This window comes from Anser brachyrhynchus (assembly GCF_964034855.1).
Source record: "Anser brachyrhynchus genome assembly, chromosome: 1".
NCBI lineage: Eukaryota > Metazoa > Chordata > Aves > Anseriformes > Anatidae > Anser > Anser brachyrhynchus.
The window spans coordinates 132,434,379-132,455,563 of NC_137694.1; the positions used below are offsets into that span (position 1 = coordinate 132,434,379).

General features: G+C 41.8%; 1 long non-coding RNA gene across 5 annotated transcripts in view; it reads left to right on the forward strand.

Moving 5' to 3' along the window:
- LOC308177423 overlaps positions 1-21,185 on the forward strand; it is a 135,828-nt gene that overhangs the window by 106,671 nt on the left and 7,972 nt on the right. The window contains exon 1 of one of the 5 annotated variants that reach the window (XR_013939098.1): positions 5,732-14,746. The exons of the other annotated variants lie outside the window; for them this stretch is intronic. This is a non-coding gene — a long non-coding RNA (uncharacterized lncRNA). Of the gene's footprint in view, positions 1-5,731; positions 14,747-21,185 lie in introns of those variants that run through there. 5 annotated transcript variants of the gene reach the window in all.

The following is a 21,185-nucleotide window of genomic DNA, read 5'->3' on the forward strand; positions in this document are numbered from 1 at the left end:
ACAAGAAATATGGTAGCATCACCTGGTTATGCAGTGTGTCTGCTACTGAACAGGGTGGGCAATCCTGTGCCAGAGGATGCAAACAAAGTTCAATGTCTTATTTGCTTTGGTCTTTTCTAGCAAGGTCTCCTCTCAAGCTTATCCAATTTATTTGTCTAGTAGCAAAGCTTGGGAGAAAGAGGTAAAGGATTATCATGGTAAAGGACAATCAAGTTAGAAACTACTTAAGCAAGCTGGATGTACACAAGTTGATAGGCCTGGATAGGATGCATCTGGAGGTGCTGAGGAAGTTAGCTGATGTCATTGCAAGTCTCTCTTTTATCGTCAAAAGGTCATGGTGAATGCAGGTTTTTGATGACTTGAGAAAGAGAAATGTAATGTCCATCTTCAAAAGTGGTAGGAGAAAGGAACCTTTCCTCAGTCTGTTAGAAGTTAGAGAGAAAAACCCATTAACTATTTCCAGTTGTGAAATAAAGGAAGGTAACTGGGAAGAGTCAGTGTGGATTTAGCAAGAGCAAATTGTGCCTGACCAGCCTGAATACCTTTCATGGTGAGACGATTTGTTTTGTGGTTAAGAGAGAAGTGGCGGTATATTATCTTGATTCTAGCTAGGTTCTTGATCTAGTTTGTTAGAAATCCTTATAGCCAAACAGATGAGATATGAACTGGATGGCTAGACTATGAGGCTGGTAAAAAACTGTCTGGATTGTTTGGTTTGAAGTGTAGAGGTCAGACTTAGAAATTTAAATGGCAGCCAGTTACAAGACACATTTTTAATGGTTGATGCTAGGGATTACATTGTTTTTTAACATCTTCTTCAGCAACCTAGTTGATGGGATGGGATGCATGCTCATTACATTCATGAGTGGCACCAACTGGAGTGAGCAGTTAATACATTGCAGGTTTGGGCTGTCATTTGGAGGGAACTCGACACCTAGAGAAGGCAGAGGCTGGCAGAGACATCGTGACTGTAAATAAAGTCCCTCACCAGTGGCGGAGTGACTTCATGTATTGATAGGAATATCATCTCTGCAGAAAAGGATGATACAGCCAAGGTGAACATGAAGCAGCATTGTACTCTTACCTTTACAATGATAAAGGCTAAACACATATTGGGCTACATTGGTAAAAGTGTATCCAGCAAGCTGAAGGAAGTGATTACTCCCGTCTCACTTGTGAGGCTACATTTGAAATACCTTGCCTAGCTTCAGGTTCCTTGGTACCAGCAAGATATTGATTGCTGGTACCAAAGTAGGAACATATGGCTTGCAAGAAAAAACAGAGAAAACTGTGATTGTTTTGTCTGGATAAGGGTCAGTGGGTCCAATTGCTGTCTTCAACTACCTAATGGACAGTTAGAGAAAATATGGAGCTACATACTTGGTGGTGCACAGTAGCAGGACAGGTGATGATGGGCACAAGATGCAGCAAAAATACTCTGACTGGATGTAGGGAGGACTTTTTTCACTGTGAGATGGGTTAAGCACAAGAGCAGATGGCTGAAGAAGCTTAGGAAACTCCATGACTGGAGATTTTTGAAACTTGACTTATCTAACCTGAAGTTGGCCTTGCTTTCAATAGAAGATTGTACTAGGCAACCTCCAGAGGTCCCTTTCAATACATTTTTTTCTGAGTGTATGTTTGTCTTAATGTGAGGCCTTAATGCAGTTCCTGGCAAGCTGGATATGTTTCACAGAAATGATTAAAATTTAAAAAAATATGTAATTCTCCATGAAAGTCTCCAGGTAATGAAGGTAATGAGTAGTCTGCATTCATTAATCATGCTTGCCTATGCCCAAAACAGAAAAGATTTAAAATATGTATCAGTGCCCTGAGGGCACTAATGGCCCTGTCTGTCCCTGCCCACCATCCCTGGAGCTTCCCAGCCCTGCTCAGGCCCAAGCCCCCACATCAGCCCCAGGGCCACCAGCCCCTGCCCCAGTGAAACTCCATCAGGGCCAGGCTCCAGCTCCCCATAGCTCTGCCTTGCCCAGCCATGGCCCCTGCCCCGCCAGGCCCACCCGCAGGCCCACAGCCTAGCCTGGCCTCGGCCTGTCCCCATCCACAGGGAGGTGCCTGGGGCTGCCCCAGTGCCACCAGCTGCCTGCAGCTGGATGGGGTGGTGGGATGGGACTGGCTGCCAGGGCCTACCCTAAGCCCCCCCAGGGAGCCCCCAATATCGTCAGTCCTAGAGAGCCCCTGACTCCCCCACCCCCCAACAAGCACCTGCAGTGTTCGGCATGGAAGGCTTTCGATTAACAACTAAATTATTATTATTATTAATTGAAATCATAGAATCATAGAATCACAGAATATCCCGAGTTGGAAGGGACCCATAAGGATCATCAAGTCCAACTCCTGGCACCGCACAAGTCTGCCCAAAAGTTTAGACCATGTGACTAAGTGCACAGTCCAAACACTTCTTAAATTCAGACAGGCTTGGTGCGGTGACTACTTCACTGGGGAGCCTGTTCCAGTGTGCAACCACCTTTTCGGTGAAGAACCTCTTCCTGATGTCCAGCCTAAACTTCCCCTGCCTCAGCTTAGCACCGTTCCCACGTGTCCTATCACTGGTGATAACGGAGAATAGGTCACCTGCCTCTCCACTCCCCCTCGCGAGGAAGTTGTAGACTGAAATGGTTTTAAAGACACTGTAAAAGAGTTAGCTGTGAATTTCAGACAAATTCAGTCTGTCCTGGACTCTTGAGTCCAAGACCGCGTATTCCAAAACAGGACAACCTTTTACTTTTGTATTCATACCAATGACAGTGTTGTGGGTGCTACTATATGCCTGCAGGGATAAGAGTGAACAGCTCAAGGATTTTGTTATTGCAGAGGCTAGGCTCCTCTCATGGGAGGTAAGAGAACAAATGAGAAGTTGGCTTCATCTGTAAGAGCAAAATCAACATGGGAACAAAAAATTAGAGACCTTAAGTTTTCTTGGCAAATCTGGTTTCACTTTAGCTTTGTTGTGTACTGCCCTATAGTTACTTGGGTCCAAAGAGATGGTGACAAAGCTGACCTAGGAATTCTCTTAAAAAAAATGAAAACGGTTCATACATCATAAGAAGTGTTTCATGGGAACAGGTCATTTTTTTTTGCAGGTTTAGGCAGGAAGGGTTTCTTCACTTCATGCAGGAATATCTAGTAGGATCAAGTGTCTCACAGCCACATTTCACAGAAGTCATTAATACAATGAATACAATGAACATTTACTTGTTGTGTGTATGTCACACATTTGACACTTGATGAGACACAACTTGCAAAGGGGCAGGAAAGTTGCTGTGACCATGAATACTACTTTTGTGTGTGTGTGCAGCAGATTTATTTTACTTCTTCTGTTGGAGCTATTTAAGTTTATGTAAATAATTTAAATACATATTGGAGCAAAGAGTTGACCATGACTCTCCTGTACTCAGTCTGAAGGACCTAAACACTGAGCTGTAGACATTTGGAGGGGAGGAAGAAAGCTAGTATCCAGAGTTTCTCTTTCAGGATTATACACAGTGATTCTTTACATCCCTTCTGGATACCATAAACAAAAGGCTCACACCTATTCCAGGATTGTGCTACAAATTTATCTTTGATTGTCTCAATTTTTTTTCATTGTAAACTTTGAGATTTTCTCAGAGGGCAAAAAATCTCAAATATATTTATGAGACGGGGATTTTCTTTCCCCGGCAGTTTGCCTTGCAGAAAAGTTGATCTCATTTGCTGAGCCATGCTGCCAGCATTCTTCCTATTCATGAAAGGATATTATGGTTCCTGTGAAAGTGTCACAAATGACATGGATAGTTGGCAACACAGAATCATTATTGCTTGTTGAGTAAACATTTTCAAGAAGAGAATAAATAAATTCTCATCATAAATGAGGATTTGGAGAGGGGTAATAGAGAACTGTATTAGGGTATTGTTACCATTCTAAATGGGTCTGTTACCAAGCTATAGCAAAATTAACTAGCGCGACTACTATTACACTGTCTGCAATATTTGTCTTGTGCCCCCCTCCACAGAGCTGGTTGGCCCCCTAATTTTTCCCACAGAGCTGGGTGGTGCTTCCCACCTGGCCTTTGCCCCCAGCAGCAGAGAAGAGAGGCAGCTCTGTCTGCTGACTACGCCCCTCCTAGCCCCTTCCTAACTTGTGGGGAATTTCTCTGCACAAAGAGTGGTTCAGAGCTGGTAGATGTGGGGTGCTGGTGTCTAAGGAGGGGGGCATTGCATTTATATGCCAGGAAGGTGCAGGAGGTAAAGGCTTCTCTTCTGCTCCATGCTACAGACTTTACTATGAGCTGTTGACCTCAGCACAAATTCAGCTGATGAAGAAAAGACCCCTACCTATCTCATTTCCAACAAGTTTTATTGTTTTACTTGTTTTATTGTGTTACTGTGTTACTGTGTTGTGTATTATTGTGTTACTAATTGTGTTCATTGTTTTTTGTGTTACTTGTTTTGTTGCTTCATTATTTGTTGGTATTTGAATATATGTAAATATTATGAAAGAGTCACATGGTAACTCCTGTAACTGAAGTGAGTTTTATTTTTCTTTCATTTTCTTCCTGTATGAACACATTATTTGGGAGTTTGCGGGTGACTGGTATCTGTGACAGTACGACAATGAGGTTTTTGCCTGACCTTAAAGTAGTGGCCAGATTGTGTTGGTACAAGTTCCTGCTATACAGTTAGGAGTTTGCATGCTTGAATTCACACTTTGCAGGGCTCCGGAGAAGTGACAGTTTACACAAGATTGCAGGGGATGAAAGATGACCTTTAAAAGTCTCGCTGAAACCGCACAGCATACTGTCTAACTAGAATGAATGTTCATATAGGCTGATGACCTGGAGGTGACAGCCCAGATTTTGTCTTGGGTGACAGATAGCAGAAAGCTCTCAATGCATGAGCTTTTTATTTAGAAATACACTTTTCTGGCAGTCCTTATAAATGCAACACCACTCTTTAAGGTATGGTTGAAACTGCAGTTTTTCATTCAGGTTTTGGCCTCTGAAAGTGCAAGGTGTTCGCTTTTTGTAGGTAAGAAAGCCTCTTTTTAGGTTTTCTATGGATAGCAGTTGACTGATGGTGCGTTTTTTCTTGCTTGTCCCATTAATGCTCAGAGGCATTAATTCTGAGCTTTCTAGTTTAGTTTAGTTTAGTTTTACAAGGAAAAACAAAAATAGAAGGCTCAAAGCTGTATCTGTCTTTCTAAATACAATAGGACCAGGCTTCTGAACCTTAGCTCTGTGACCAAGAGTATGTTCAGGCTCTGGTCCAAACTGCTTATGGCCAGCCCTCTCCAGAGCACGCGTCTTGGATTCAGCTAGCTGGAGTGGTGCAAACCAGAGCAGAGGAGGAGGCTGCCAGTTAAGCAGTGTGAAGTCCTGTGCCTGAGCCTGCTTAGCCTGTTTTGGGGGGGTTGTTTGTTTGTTTTTAACAATGTCAATGCACCTGTTTGCAGTGTTTAAACCTGTGTTTAGTAGCGTAACGCAGACAAGATATGTTATCACTTTTATTCTGCAGATGCATACAGAATGCCACCTCTGAAAGGATTTCTTCTACTTTCAAGGCAGTGTACATAGAAAGTAGGAGTCAATACAGGCTCAGTCGGACTATTCCTAACAAATGATAATTGTATGATTGTACTGTCCTATGCTCAAGGACCAAGATGATGTCTGTATTTATTTTTTGATACGTGAAAACCTTCTGCATTAAATGAGATGGTTAATCCACTGGAGCACGTTTAATGCGGTGGAATTCGCACCCAACTGCAACGTATGCACGTTACCATTACATAATGAATAAACTATATTATGAGCTGAGAACCCCAGAGACATGCCAGTGCCTGAGTGTCTCCCCTCCAGTGAGTAAACTGTGGTCACTCTGACTGGTGGTAGCTGGTGCTTAGAACATGCAACTCAGAACTAGGTCTCCAGGCATCCATAAGAGGCTTGCCAGTAAGCAACATATTCTGTTTGTTCCTCTAATGATGAACAATTTCTTCGTCATCCTTGTAGAATGAGGTATTTCTTTTCTTGCACCAGTTTCAGATTTTGGGGGCTTTGTAAAGTCCTGTATTAGGACTGCTGTAATATGCATTATGTCGGTCGTGTGCAACTCAGTTTCTTCTGTTTATTATAGGATGCAGACTGAAAGACAAGATAGTAATAGTGTATTTAAAAGCAAAGAAATCCATATATGTAAGTCAAGCCAATAATATTAAGGCATAACCATTCTCAAAGTGAAGTATCCTTTGACCAACGAATGAACTCACCAAGCAACAGGGAAGAGATTGGAGTTCATGTGTATATGCAAGAAGAAGTTTATTGCCTAGAGATTATAGCACTTGTCTCCCTGCAGGCTTATGGGGTAAAAAGCCTTACATTAGCTTCACAAATGCTAATAAAGATCAATATTTTGCATTTCCTTTATACATTTATTTTCTCTTCTCATCAGAGGCAATTCATACACGGAGTTACTTTAGAAAAATAATTCGAGTGGTAGATTTGGGTGGAGAAACTCTTACCTACACCTCAGTTTTCTTCCACAAGAATCCTAGTGATTACTGCTTTACTAGTGCAGGAGCTGAGTTGGAAAAGCTGCTTTGAGCATTTGTATGAGACGTTATCCACAATTTCCTCTTGCCTGGGCCAGTCTACTCTCAGCCCTTTGTTTTAATAAATAGGTTCCCAGTGGGGCAGAATCCTTGCCAAGCCTCTTAGAAGCTGTCCTTATACTGAAACTTTTGTTTTACACATAGAGTTTTTTTCTCAGCTGTTTGTTTTTAACTCCACTTCAGGTTTCCATTACTCCAATATTTCTCTCTGTCTTAGATGAATTTATTCTTTCAGCTTCCCTATGAAACAGGGAAAGCTTTTTGATTTTTGTTTTCAAATCTTAGTTGGATGGGGAGAGAACAGAAGCACAGAGAAACTACAGCTTAGATTCTCCAATACAGTGAAGTGCTAGACTCCTACACAGCAGAAATTCCTTAATGTGTTGGAGGGTCTGAGTGTGACTTGGTTGGAATCACGCAGAAGCAAGTGACAGACAGGGGAATCTGGACAATGAATTGGCCTCCTGTGTCTCTGGTGCAAACAGGCTCAGTGGGCATGCATTTAACAGCTGTCTGGAAACAAGAACTTGCACTTTCTTCCTTCTGTTTAAGTTTAAACCAAACTTTTGGAAATATGATTCATCTTCAGAACAGATAGTGATTCAGGATATGTAATCTTCATGCATTATAGACTAACATTATTAGATAGACCCTATGCAAATTAACAGAAGTTATCATCAAACAACAGCGACTGGCTTATCGTATATTCATGGCTGCTTCTAGCTCTCAGCCAGAAAACATAAATGTCTCTCTGGTGAAAATGTGTTTGGTGCGCAGTAACCTTCTGAGTTCAAGGAGATCCATCTGTCTTTCGTTCTTCTTCATGCATCTTCACCACTGAAAGAGGGTTCAAGGAAAATCAAGTTTCAGTTTTCAAAAAAGTGATGCCTAAGGAAGATTATGTAGCATGTGTTGTGAAAAAGACAAAAAAGCAGCTGAATATTTTGTGGCTTAATTTCAAGGCTCCCATCAGTGCTATAAAGAACACAGTTGGGTTTTAATTACTGCATTTGTTCTACCAAGATGATCTAATAAAGACAATTATTTTGGTGTTTGCTATGACTTTTTTCTTTAGAATAAAGTGAACAGCAAAAGTATCTTCCAAAATTATATTGAAATATTCTTCTAATTACAAACTGCATCAATTAATTTATCAGCTCCACTATAACTAGTTCCTATTAATTCCTGATTACTGCACATAACATCTGGGTACTGCAATATTGTACACACTTTGTAAACACAAGCATTCAGACCAATCATATACTGATGTTTCACAGGATAAAGCTGATGTTCCACCAAAATAGAGAAGAAAGGTAGATGTCTGTCAGGACTCCACCCTAGTTACAGTGTGTACTAGGTGTGATGTTACATACTTTGTAGTACTTTAAAAAAAAAAAAAAAAAAAAGAACACGGCCATGACAAGGGAGTCCTGCCCACAGGTTTGATCCTTGAAATACATGTTAAATAAATTTGGTATGTAGTAAAAGGTAAATAGTAATATCATCACTCTTCAGATGAGGAAAACAGTAGCACAGAGAGTGAAATATGTCATACAGTAGTACAGTGGTAGAACCAATAATGAAACATAGATCTCTTGCTTTGCAAATTTAGTATGCAGTTTATTCAAATATTTTGGGACAGGTCTCTCTGCAGTGTTTCAGGCTGATAAAGGTTGTTTCTAAATTAAGTCCACACTTGCACCGTTATGCAAGCCCCAAAGCCCCTTCACTTGCTTCTGGAGCTCTCCCAGAGCCCCTGGAGCTAGCCCTCTGCATGTGGGTTAAACAGCAAATCACTACCAAGGAGGGCTTTAATAAACAGTTTCTAGCTTCTTCTTTGCTGTTTGCTTCCCAGCTGAGACTGGAGCCCATCTGCACAAGCCTTCCTCCTTCATTTCAGTCCTGGCAGCAAGCAGCAGTCTCTCCTTAGGAGCAGTGCCACTAGCTGTGCCTTCTGGTAACAGAGGAGGATGCCGTGTGTCCCTGGGGGTGTGCAAGTCACCTGTTGGGCCCCAGCTGCAGAGACAAGACTAGCACAAAAGGGAAAGTCGGAAAATGGAGTGTCCACAGTGAACGTCTGGTTTACCAGCCATGGATTGTTCATATTTCAGATGCCAGTGTCTGCATTCATAATGCAATGTGTTTTCTCTTTAACATCATTCTCTTCAAAGACGTTACTTCTAGGTCTTCTGCTCTCCTGCCCCTGCCTTGGATTCAAATCTTATGGCTGGTTTAAAATAAGCATGGATTCTTCTGCTTTTTTTTTTTTTTGTCAGGGGAAACCAGTGACACAAATTCTTTTGTGAAAGGCTCTTCATATGACCTCTCCAATGTGGTCTGTGACAAGGGTGTAGTTGAAATTCCATGAGGAAGCCCATAAACTTTTCGATTTTGGGCAAGCCTGTCATTGTCTGTATTTTATTCACATCAACCTTCTTCACACCCATCTTAGTTTCTCACTGACACCACAAGTCAACACTTGCTTGAAAATGTCACCATTGTAAAACAGTCTGTACCACATGACCACTGTTTCTTTTCATTCATTTTCTCCTTAAATCTTAACATGCATTTCTTCTGAGAAGAAGAGCTATTTACTCGCATATTTTTGGAGAGGGAGTGAGTATTACGCCTGCATTTCTTCTTCTCCAAAAATATGCGAGTAAATAGCTCTGGGGTGTTGCTGCTCTTCATGTAAGAGAGAGCTGGACTAGGGAAAAACAGAGGAGGATACTATTTAAACACAAGGCTGCTAGTTTGCTTTGGTGAATCCACAGCACCTTGTAGCTGAGTGATATTGGCTGGTGTGATTTAGGGGACAGTTTCTCTAAAACTGTGTCCTTGTCGTATGTGGCTACACAGAAAACTGCTTCCCTGCTCCATCTTGCAGTTGCATATGTGTGTAACTTGTCTTCATCACAGGCCAGGCATACAGGGAGGGAAGGGCATGGGAAAGGCTGCACTTCTGATTTTTCCATTTTCCCTTAGCAAGAGGAGATCCCTGTGTTTGCTCAGCTGGGGAAGAGTTGCCAGCCCTTCCCAGGTCCCCTGCTGAAGTGGCACAAGGACACCGTGCTTAACCCAAGTGCTCTTCCCGGTAGGAAGGAGATGGCACCTCCTGCTCTCTGAGATGGAAGAGGATGTTTTGCAGCCTAAATAGCAGAGTGAGATGTGAATATTCTAGGCTTAATTCTGAACTGAAGCTCGGAGTCTTTTTAAGATGTTTTCATTTACAGAAAAAATGTTTTTCCATAGAATCTTGGTGCTCTTTGTTGAGGGTTTCTCAGTCACTCCAGAGGAAATGTCTGGAAAGGAAAACTAGGTTTTGTTGGCAGCTGGGAATCTGAAGTTCAGACCAGATTCACTGTTATTTCAGCGTCCTCCAGGAAAGGGCATCTTGTCTTTACTTAAAGTTATGCATAAAATTCAGTGCATCTGATTTCACTGCGTGCATATCAGGGACGAAGGAAGCCTGTTATCTTTATCTTATGCCCTCCTTCATACAGCTAGTGAGATGAACAGAGGTACAGCTGGCGTACTGCAAAAAAAAAAAAGTGAGAAAAAAAAATCGCCTTCATTTCAGAAAAAATAAAAATAAATACAATCCTGTTGCGGAAAGTTTCCCCTCCTCCAGAAGTGTGTGGTTCAGCAACTCAGGTTCCCTTGCACCGACACCGGGAGCCAGAATTTGTGCCCAGACAGCCCCCGGGCCTGGCTCCGCCGCGGGCCGGCAGGGGGCGACCAAGGCCTCGGCGCGGCCCGGCCCGGCCCGGCCCGGCCCGGGGCTCCCGCTACGCCCGGCCCGGGGCCCGGGGCTGGGGCGGGCCGGGGCCAGGTTTAAGGCCCGTGCCCTGCCCTGGGGGAGCGGCGCCGCCAGCTCTCGCTCAAGTGTGAGGGGCTCTGCCTGGCTCCCTTCTTCAGGCCCTTGTTTACCCTTTGGCTGAAGCCCCTAGCCGCAAATACCGTGTTTTGTGAGGTGCTGCATATACATATATATATATATATATTTTTAACTGCTGATTTTTATTGATACATACACGCTCTGCCCTTGAGTTGTATGTTAAGATCGGTGCACTCTGTCATCTTTTCCCCCTTACCTAAACTGTTCAGTCAGCAGCCTCATTAATAGGGGGGTCAACCCCCAATCCTCTAAATAACTGGAACAGAGCAATTTTAGAGCTAGACCCAAACCGCGGAAGTTGGTATTATTTCCTTTTCAATCACTCAACACAGCAGAGAAAGGCTGAGAGTTGGCCATATTTGGGAGCTGAACTGCCCTTCTTTACTAAGGCTCGGCTGCTTTCAGACTTTTGATCCCATGTAGTACCCAAGCAAAAGCTCCCTAGCTGCTGTCGAGGTCTGCCGTTCCTTCTTAGTCTATGAGGTCCATGAACCCAAGAATAGGGAGAAAAATTCTGGTATCTGTTAGAATTTAACCTAAATTCACAAGCTGCATGTTTCTTGTGAGTGCTGCAAACAGCTGCTTTCTGAAAGGTATAAACTGAGCACAGCAGGCCAGCAAACATTTTCTCCTCTGGTCTGCTGCCTTTCTTTGTCTCCTTTTTCTTGGTGTTTAGGGCACTGCCATTTCAATGGCGTCTCAGTAACTGTATCAATAAGATTGTCCTGTTTTATCCAGATTTATCAGCCTGAATTAAGCATCTAACAGAGATAACAAGGAAGGTGTATGGAAATGGGAATCGGAACAGTGCATGAAGTGGGAAGGCACCTGATGTTTGCTGATAGATATTGTGAGGGATAGGCACCACTCGGGTCCCCTGCAGGATGCCCGGACCGAAACAGGTGATAAGGCATTTTATTTTCAAAGTAACCAGAGGTAATAGTGTTTTGTTGCTGTTGTTTTGTCTTGAAGAGCATCTTCCTGCTTTCCTGGGAGAACTTGCGTGGAAACGGGGGACCTGTGGCTTGAGGGGGAATGCCCACGCTGCCACCTTGAGACTGTCCCACTGTGGGAAAGGCAGTTGAAGGCTCAGAGGGGAGGAATTCCTGGGAACAAGCTTTGTAGTTCAGGCTCTGCCATTCACAGTTGAAATCATTTAGCCAGGGATGGGGAGCACGGTTCCAGTACCAAGTGTCTATCTATGTCTTATTTGATGCATAGTTGTTATTAGATCTGGGACCAGAATTAAGAACATATGCTCCAGATTGTCCTTTGTCCTTATTTATTTATTTTTAATTTTTTATTTTCGTTATCTATTTATTTATTTATTTTTCTCTGGATGAAACAGAACTGTGTCTGCGGTGCTTTCCATGTAACAAAATGCTGCCAGTGGTGTGTACTGGTGTTCACTGTTCATGCCTGTCAGCTCGTATCCCCTAGGGAACCAAAGCAGCAGGAAGCTCATCTATAAATCTCCAGAGGGTTGTAAACACTGAGATAGAAATTTAGCCTGGCAAGTATAAGAATTAAATGTCTCCTACAGTAGTAGTGGTGATTTTTGGGGTGTCAGTATATAAATTCCATCTAAATTTTACAGTAGTCTGTTAAAAAAGTTCAAGAAGTGTTCAGAGGCAGTTTTCATATGAGACAGCCTTTGCACTTACATTCTCTTACCAGCATTTGTATTTCCTTTCCTTTGTTCTCTTATGCAGTTTCTCATGTGGGTGTGAGAACTATGTGATAGGCTCCACCTGCCTTATGGAGCAAAAGTCTTGAATTTATCTGTCTGTATTACATCTCATTTGAAAAACCCCATTTGCTGCCTTGTCTGACTTCCTCATTTCCATTAGACGGTGATGTTTCTTTCATCAGTTTTTTAACAGCATCACTTTTGTAACGTGGGGATACAATCTGCCTCAGAGATATGAGGCAAAAATAAGTTTGTAGGAATCTGAAGCGTGTGGCCTTTTGCTCAGACTGCATCTGGATGTGAAGAGAAGGGCACTCAGTCGTGCTGGTGCAGGAGCTGCCCCCTGTCCCTCAGCCAGCCCTGAAGTGAGCATTGCACCAGGGAAAGCAGCAGGATGCTCTGATTTGACACCAAGTGAGCGCTGCGTCCCTGAGCAGATGATGCCAAAAAACAGTGACCTCGTAGCTGTCTCATTTGGGGTCCAGTTCCAAGACGTCTGTTAATTTAACATTGGCTGTGAGAACTGTCAAAGCAAAAGGCTTGGAAACGAGGTGCCATAGCGGGAAAATATTGATGCTGTATAACACTGCTGGTTCAAAAGATCTTCCTAAAACCTTCCTCCCCCTCTTTCGCAGCTACAACATGCTCTGTCATTGTCAGCGTCTCCCATGCCCGGTGATGAATCGCCATTTTAGGCAGGCGGTTTATGGCTCATAAATACTTGGGTGTGTCAGACTGAAATGGATCCCTTAGGAATGACGGTACTGTTTGGACAGTGGCTGAACACATCCCTCTGAATTCCCATCTCTTCAGCATAGAGAATGGATTTTAATGGTCACAAACAGATGGTGTTCATGAAAGGGAGAACAAAAATCTGATTATAGCTCATGTCAGACAGGGTGGAGAAAATAATCTGCTATATTTAAAGCTTTATTTTATTAGAAGCAGGAATAGAGCTTCAAGCAGTTCTGGTACAATAAAAAAAGTCTATTATTATAAGCAATAAGTGGGTCTCGAAAGGGAAAGCAGTTCAGGTCAAATTAGGTAAGAAGAAGGATCTATACTCCAAGAGTGCGGTTGATTTTTTGTTTGTTTTGTTCAAATAAGCAAGGGTTGATTACCCCAGTTCAGCTGTCAAGCAGCAGAAAAAATTAAACCAAAGTCTCCCGAATCCCATGAAATGGCGTTACCGATACCTCAGCATTTTGAGCATCATGGAAGTCCCTTAGGAATCTTGTTATTTGCATTTATTAAAAAGCCCAGTAAAAATATTCAGTTTGGGATCACCCTGAAATAATTATTTTAAACAGGGTACCACACTGAAAAACCACTGATTCTAACCACTTTGGCTCAGACATTTGTTCAAGCATTTAGAGAGCACATAAACACCCATTAATGCATACTTCATGTGTAATATAGTGTCAAATACAAGGCCCATTATTGACTGAGGCTCAGACACAAGGCTTAAATTTCACTGTAGACACTTAACTCTGTGAATGTGATCTCTAAAAAAAATCCATATATTGCCTTTGATGTTTGTTTCCATTATCTTTTCCAGTAAGTAAACACATCCACAGTCCTGGGATCAGGGACTGGAGCCCTTTAACACTCGGTTATTTACGGGTTACAGCAGCAGATTTGCTGCTGATAGATGCTCTTTCTGATCCTGTGAATCTTGCCAAGTCTCAGCAGGGTTAAATGTTGTCTTGTTTCCTTCACTTTACCCAATAGAGTGCATAACCACTTGGGATGCGGCGGCCAAGGTATGCCTCCTGCACCAAGAGGTGTTGTTCTGAATGCCATTTGGCTTGGCTGAGCACAGGGAGCTTAAAGGTGAATTGCAGCAGCTCCTCCTTGAGCTGCTCCTACATTTTAGAAAGTAAAGACATGCATTGCAAAGGGACGACAGGTATCCAAGGGCATTTGTAGACTTTGTGTCAAGAATCTTTCTTCTGTATTGTCACCTCTAGCATGTCAGCAGAAAAGTTCTTCTGGGTTTGCGTCCTTCTTTTCACTCTGCTTTTGGTTGCTGGGTGTTGCATGTTATGAAACTAAATTTCCAAGTGCTTAGCCCTGTGTAAACTTTTTTAGACTGACATCCATTCCTAGGGTCCAGTGCCTAAAACCTTTTATAAGTCTATCCCTGTGTGTTTCTTTGGTGTCAAAAGGGAGATAAAATATTTTGCCTGCTTGAGATGCTCCAAAGTCAGCCAGACAAAGCTTCCAGTGAACGGCTTGCAGGGCTTGAAGTCAGAGGAGAGCTGGGGTGGGACTAGCAGGAGTGGGTTTGCTGCCCTGCTGTGTCCAGCACTGCTCGGCTATGGCTTGACCGGGCAGGTTTTCATTCCTGAATGTGTAGTCTGTGAGAACTGCAGGCCATTTCCTTGATATAGGGGGGAAAACCAGAGGAAGGGTGTGATTAATCTGCTGAAGTGATTGATGCAGCCAATTGCTGTGGTCCTGGCTGGTGGCCAGCTACTCTGGGAAGCTGCAGTGGGCATCCTGGAAGTATAGGAAGCACAAGGACACGGAGGAAGCAGATAATGGACAAGTAAGTTGAATGGCATATGTGAAAAGACAAGATGAAATTCATGTCCTGAAGACATAGCGTTCTTTGCCATAATCTTTTAAATTAATCCTCTTGTAGGGTAGATAATAGCACAAAGGGGAAAATTAACTTTCAGAGTCAAAACAAAAAGTGTGACATTTTTTTTTGTGTGAAATGATCAAGGGATCTTCATGCTCTCCTGGAGAGCACAACGATTTGGCTTCCAACAGCCTCTGGAGGGAGGGGTGAGCAGCAACGGAGGCCGCAGCTTTTTGTGAGACTTGCAATAGACAAAGACCCGATACTAGTCTCTTTGGCCCTGAACCAAGCATGTTACAGTTGATTCTCCATCCTACTAACCTCCTCTAAGCTCCACTGGGAATCAGTTACTGACATTTGCGCTGTGCCTGGAATGTGAGGAGTATTGTGCTAAATCAGCACTAGGACGGAGTGTTGCCAGCTCCTATTTTTTATGAAGAAAGCGTCACAGTGCTCGAAATATTCCTTGAAGGCTGTGCTTCTGGATCCATATGAATGCTAGCATCTCAGAGTTCCTTAAGGAAGGGGGGGAAAAAAAAAAAGAAATGGAAAATATAAATATGAACCAAATGCAAAAATTAAAAGAGAACTGAACAATATAAAATAGAATATGCTTTTTTATGCTCGTGATTTTTGTTCCATGGCCAATCACTTTTCAATGCTTGGGCTTGGCAGAAGTGGAGAAACTACAGAAGAGTGTGGACAACATTTCTTGCAGATCTGTCTTAAGGGAAGAAAGAACTGAGGAACAAAGGGGACATGAGAAGGTCTTTGTCTCTTTCACAGTGGGTGAACATGCCTGTCATTGTGTGAAACAGAAAGCAGCAGTGTATGCCTGGTGGCCCTCAGAGCTTCAGGCCATGCGGATGGTTATTGAACGGCCATGGCTGGAGCCTGGGAGAGCAATAAGTGTTGGGCAATAATTGCGGGGCTGGGCTGTGTGATCTGGGCAGCTGTCCTGAGACAACCAACTCGTTTCACTGAGCGCCCCTCTGATGGTAATAACTTCTAGCCCCTGCTAGCTGCAAATGGATGGCGACGGGTGACCCAGAGGTGAGAGGTGCCATCTTCCATTCCAGTGCTCTGAGTCACTCGGTAGCTCCCCACAATGAGCTCTCTGTGCCGCCCTGAGGGTTGCTTTTGCTGCGCTGCTTTCCAGCACTGTTTGTGGGCTGTGGTTGAAACAAATGAGCTGCTTTCCGCAATTCCTTCTGGCCTCTTGTTTATTTTAAAGGGCATGGTAGCACATCATGTGTAGCCTAGCATGGTATTTGCTGATTACAAAGATCACCTTCCTTTGGCTTCTCTCACCTTGATCTTTGCTAAAGCCTGGGGACTGTACAGCTCATACTGGAGTGTGTGCTGTGGGCTACCAGATAAGCGTGAACACAGGCTGCAAGTTCAATGCAAATTATTTCTGTTTCACCGTTTCTCCCCTTTTTACACCAAATGGGTCTGTTACTCCTGGCAGGTGACAGTATTTCAAAGCTCTGAGACCCCTTCGAAGGCCCTGTGAGGCCCCTTCGAAGGCCTTGAGAGGAGCCTACGAAGGCCCTGTGAGGAGCCTTCCAAGGCCCTGTGAGGAGCCTGAAGTGCAGCACTGCAGTGCTAATCCTCACGTGTGTGTTTGCTTTTGCTCTAGCTGGTTAAAAAAATGCCTTCATACTATTTATTTTTGTGAAATAACTGTGGGCCTCTGTAGGGCCCTTGTGCCTCCGTGTTTTGCAGCAAAGGTCAGGAATCTATTCATAAGACTTCCAAAATGTTATTGTTAAAAGATCTCTTTGCTATGTCACTGTTTTCCCTTTCCTCTCCTCACTCAAAATAATACATTGTCATTAGCAGCTCATAATCCTCTCCCTCTAAGCACAGCATATTCAGCTTTCCTTGATTTTTTTTTTTTCCCAAGTTTCCTTCCTATTTAAACAAAGAATTGTTTTTGGCAGTTTGGACCCAAATATTCCTAGTCTTGCTATCATGAAAAAAATATATTACTCTGTTTCATGCAGTAATTTATAAACACCGCAGTTTTACTGCTGTTGTGAGCATTATGATTTGTTCCAACAGAAACATATGTTCCAATATTGGTGTTCTTGCAATGTTCACTCTGACCTTTGTGAGAGCCTTTCTATGGATAATGTGACCAAAACTTCAGGCTTTTAATATATTAGTCAGTTTATGAATCCTTGTAAATGGCACTTCAGGAAGGAGGCAGAAAGGGAGGAAGATGTGCTATTATAATTCTGTGATGGTGTGTAGTGCTAGCTCCTGCACTCATAACTAAAGGTTTGTCACTTACATCATATATCTTGATTTCAGAGGTCTTTAACTTGGCATTTAATTTCTTACTCATTGACTTTTAAAGTCCAAAAGATCCACGAGATCATCCAACATGACATTTTCAGTGATTTGGACTGAAAGTTATTACTTAGACAGTCTTTACAATGAGCCCAGCATGTTGTCCCTGACCAAATCCTGTCCTACAATGAAGTAACTAGTCCCCCATTGGAACATATGCAGGGATGCTAAACTCAGAACTTGCCCTCTGCATGCCAGAAATTAACCAACTTCATTGTTAAAGAATGTACTTACTACTTCAGATTTACCTAGCTTTGCAGCTCAAAACTATCGGTTTCAATTTATTCTAAAAAAAAATCTGTATTTTTTTCCCTTGTGAGAGCATTTATTCACTCTAAATACATTACCCTCTGTCTCTCTTTTGATAAATTGAACAGAGTAAGCTCTGTAGGTATCTTACTTTATATGTCAAATTTTGCTGCCAAGGAGCAATTTTTGTGATGCTTTTTGCCCTTCTGTGAAACTACTAGTGTGGTTTCTGAGGGAAACGTGACTTGTGTGATCACGTCTGTCCAAATCTTTGCCATTCATTTCCTCTCAGCTTATGTAAGTTTTGGCCAGTCCTGTTTTTTGTTTTTTTTTTTTAAATTGTGGTACTGGGAGGTGGGGAGACAGATTGTGCTATGGCAGAAGAAAAGGCAGGTTTAACTCAGCTGTTCAACACGCTCCTCAGCAGCAGCCAGCTGACCCATCCGCTTGGCCTGCCAGCCTGCACATGCACAAGTTCTTTCCTCAGGGCAATAGAGAGAAGACAACCACAAACACTTCAGGGGCTGAACTGGGCTATTGCATAAATGACAGAGGAATAAAGGAATAAAGGATACGATTTCATAGCAAACCAGCTTTCCTAAATTGTTTCATGAGCTGCAGAACTAATCATGAACTGTGGACATTGATACTGTATGGAGTGTTCCCCACTCAAAAGAAAGAATTTCCTGTAAATCAGATAGAGATGTTACAGACCTAAAGATGCCAGCTATGGCTGTGGGGAAGATATTTGCAATTTTTGGATTTTTATATCTCTATGCCTGTGCATTTGAGTTTTGTTGATATTAGTGAACAGTTTATGATTAGTTGGCCAGAAATGTGGTCTGCATTATACAGCACTCTACTGTGCTATGAATAGGAGTCTTGCAGGCTGAGGCAGGCAGGAGATTTCTCTGTGATGATATTTATCTGCCGTAACACAAATGGAATAAAATAATTCTACTAGCTCTGACAATTGTCCACCTCCGGTAATTCATGTATTTTGTGATGACTTTTATTATCCCTATCATGTTATGAGTTATTATCTTGCCTATTGCCTTAAACAATTAGTAACACAAATTCCAATATCTTGGCCATCATACTGACAATCCACCAATTATATATCCAAATATATAGACTCGCAAGATATGCTGTCATGTCTTGGAGGAAGCAATTATAGGACAATGCATGTCAGCCAGAAGATTAAGGGCCCTGTGCTAGTTCAAAGAGTTGAGTTTCAGTTCTTATGATCTGCCACATCAGTAGCTTCTGGACTAATGGCCACCTGAGATCAAGATGATATGCCTAAGAAGCATTAATGATGGTACAGTAAAGTAGGGGGTCAGACATATATGACTAGTGATCAGTATTCATGGAGCTCATGGGAGTACTGTCGGGCATCTAAGAGTGGACTGAAAAGGAAGCATCTAAAAAGAAAACATCTAAAATTGCTCATTTACTTCTAATTTTAAACAATCTACAAACCATTAAATGTATTTTCTTTATCCTTGCATTTTTTTCAAAGAAAAATTGCTTTAAGAAGCCTTGTGACCTGAAATTACACTTTTACTTGCAGAGGCTGTGGCTGATTCAAAGATCATTAATCACTTTTTAGTTGTTAAAGGAAATGCAGTCTTGATACCATGCAAAGAGAAGATTAGCCATGTCTGGCACAGAAAAAGAATTCTCAATGGATAATATATCATATAGCATAATACATACTGTATAATATATAACATAGTGCTTTGTGTAATGTATAGTATTATATATTAATTTTATATATATAAATCTATGAAATTTTATCCTATGCATTATTTGATATATGCCTTATGTAGTTTCAAACAGACGGGTATGATGCTTCATGCTTTGTTGGTAAACCACAGGAAGTACACAATTAATTTAGATGGTCATCTAAATGGGCATTCTAGGGTACACAAAACATGAATTGCTACAAAATCCAATTACGTGAGGCTAAAATACTGCATATGTACAGAGGCAGTTTTGGGCTCTAAAACATTTTCATAGTTTTTAAAGTGCTGTTATGCTGATTCAAGCAATCCTGTGAAATTAAACGTTTGCATTCATATTTCTTTGTCTCAGAGAATCCATATCTAATCTGCTTAAATGAGAATTCAAACAGAAGATTTTTTCTGATTACCCTTTCTGCAAACTGAGTCTGAGATGGAAGATTCAGCCTATTTTTGTTGGTTTTCCCCTCTTGTGGGTGATTGTTGTTGTTGAACACTCCCCATTCACCATCCTCCCAGACGCAATTCCTCTCCGCTTCACATTATAATTGAGCCTGAGAGCAGCTACTTTGTAATAAATCCTTCCTTTTACCTAATATTTTATCTATGGAAATACAGTTTTGATGATAATGGACTTTTTGCAGAAAATTCACATTTTGTATAGACTTTCAATTTAGAGGCTGTGAAATTTTTTACGTAAGAAATTGCAGTAGCTTTATTCCCTACATCTTTTTAAACACTATGGACTGAAACTATACCAATATACCAAGATACTCCATATCTTCTTTTCCTTTTTTTATTACTTCCACATTTTCTTCAGTTAATAGAAAGCATACGGGGAAAAGTATCAATGTAATTCAGACAGAAAAATAAATACCTTCCCTTTCTTTGGTGAATGAATAGCAGACTACAAAGTCTGTTTTTCCCTCACCAAAAAAACACAAAAATATTATTAAAACTTTAATGAATTAAAAAATCTTTCCCCACTCCATTTGTTTACAGTCTAACTTCTATTGCACGTTCTGAAGCTGCATAGCAAGTTTTGATTGTGTACCTTTGCACTCTGTTGAAGAATAAAGCTGAAATTTTTTGGGTCAGTTTTTGGAAAAATATTAAAAACTAGAGAGCAGAATAGCTTCCATTACTGCTGTATAAACATTTGTAAAGCAAGGAGCATACAATGCGTAATCAGTAAATACTTTTTATGGTGTGATTCCTTGCTGCAGAGGCTCTTTTATTTAGCATTTGAAATGGTCCCAAATTTGTTGTGCTCGAGTGATTGACAGAACAGTTATAAGGAGGTGGCCAGAATTAGAATATAAGGTGCAACAAGCTAGAACTGTGGCAGGTGGAATATAAAATAGTGCATAAAACATTACTATGAGCAAAAAAGCTCATAGTAATGTTTTATGAAATGCTCATAGTTTAAGAGCAGAACTGATGGATTTATTTGTTCTATGCAAAAGTTCCCAACAAGAGGTTGATTTGCAACATTCCATCACCATTAGAGGAAGCGTACCAACCTCTCTACTGATGATACTGCAGAACACCAGAGTGTGCGAATGGGTGGTCGTGAACTGGCCATGGTGAGTGTATACAGTTTCAGGGAGAGGTCATTATAAAGGTCCAAAGTGGGGCCAGGGAGAGAGCTAAGGGACAGGCAGAAACCCATGTCTGGGGCTTGTTCTCTTATTTCAGCAAGGCCCATGCTTCATAGGTGGCTTCGTGGGAAAGCTGGATCCCACCTTCACATTTGTCTTCCAAAGTTATGTCCATCCAAGTGATGGAAAATCTGTTACACTTCTCATAAGTTATTACTCATGGTTTGTTGCCTTCGTTGAACTGCAGTTGAGGACTGAATTTGTTGGATTTCAGCTTCCAACTACTGTGTCTCATTGGGCATTATTTTTATTAAATCTTTGCCTCACTGTAAATGCGTGCTAGCGGTAATCAAGTATTTTCTTAACTCTTTCTCTTCAATAAATTTAACTAGATTTAGTTTCTTCAGTCTCCACCTAAGAGCTGTATTTGCCTGATTTAACATTCTCCCC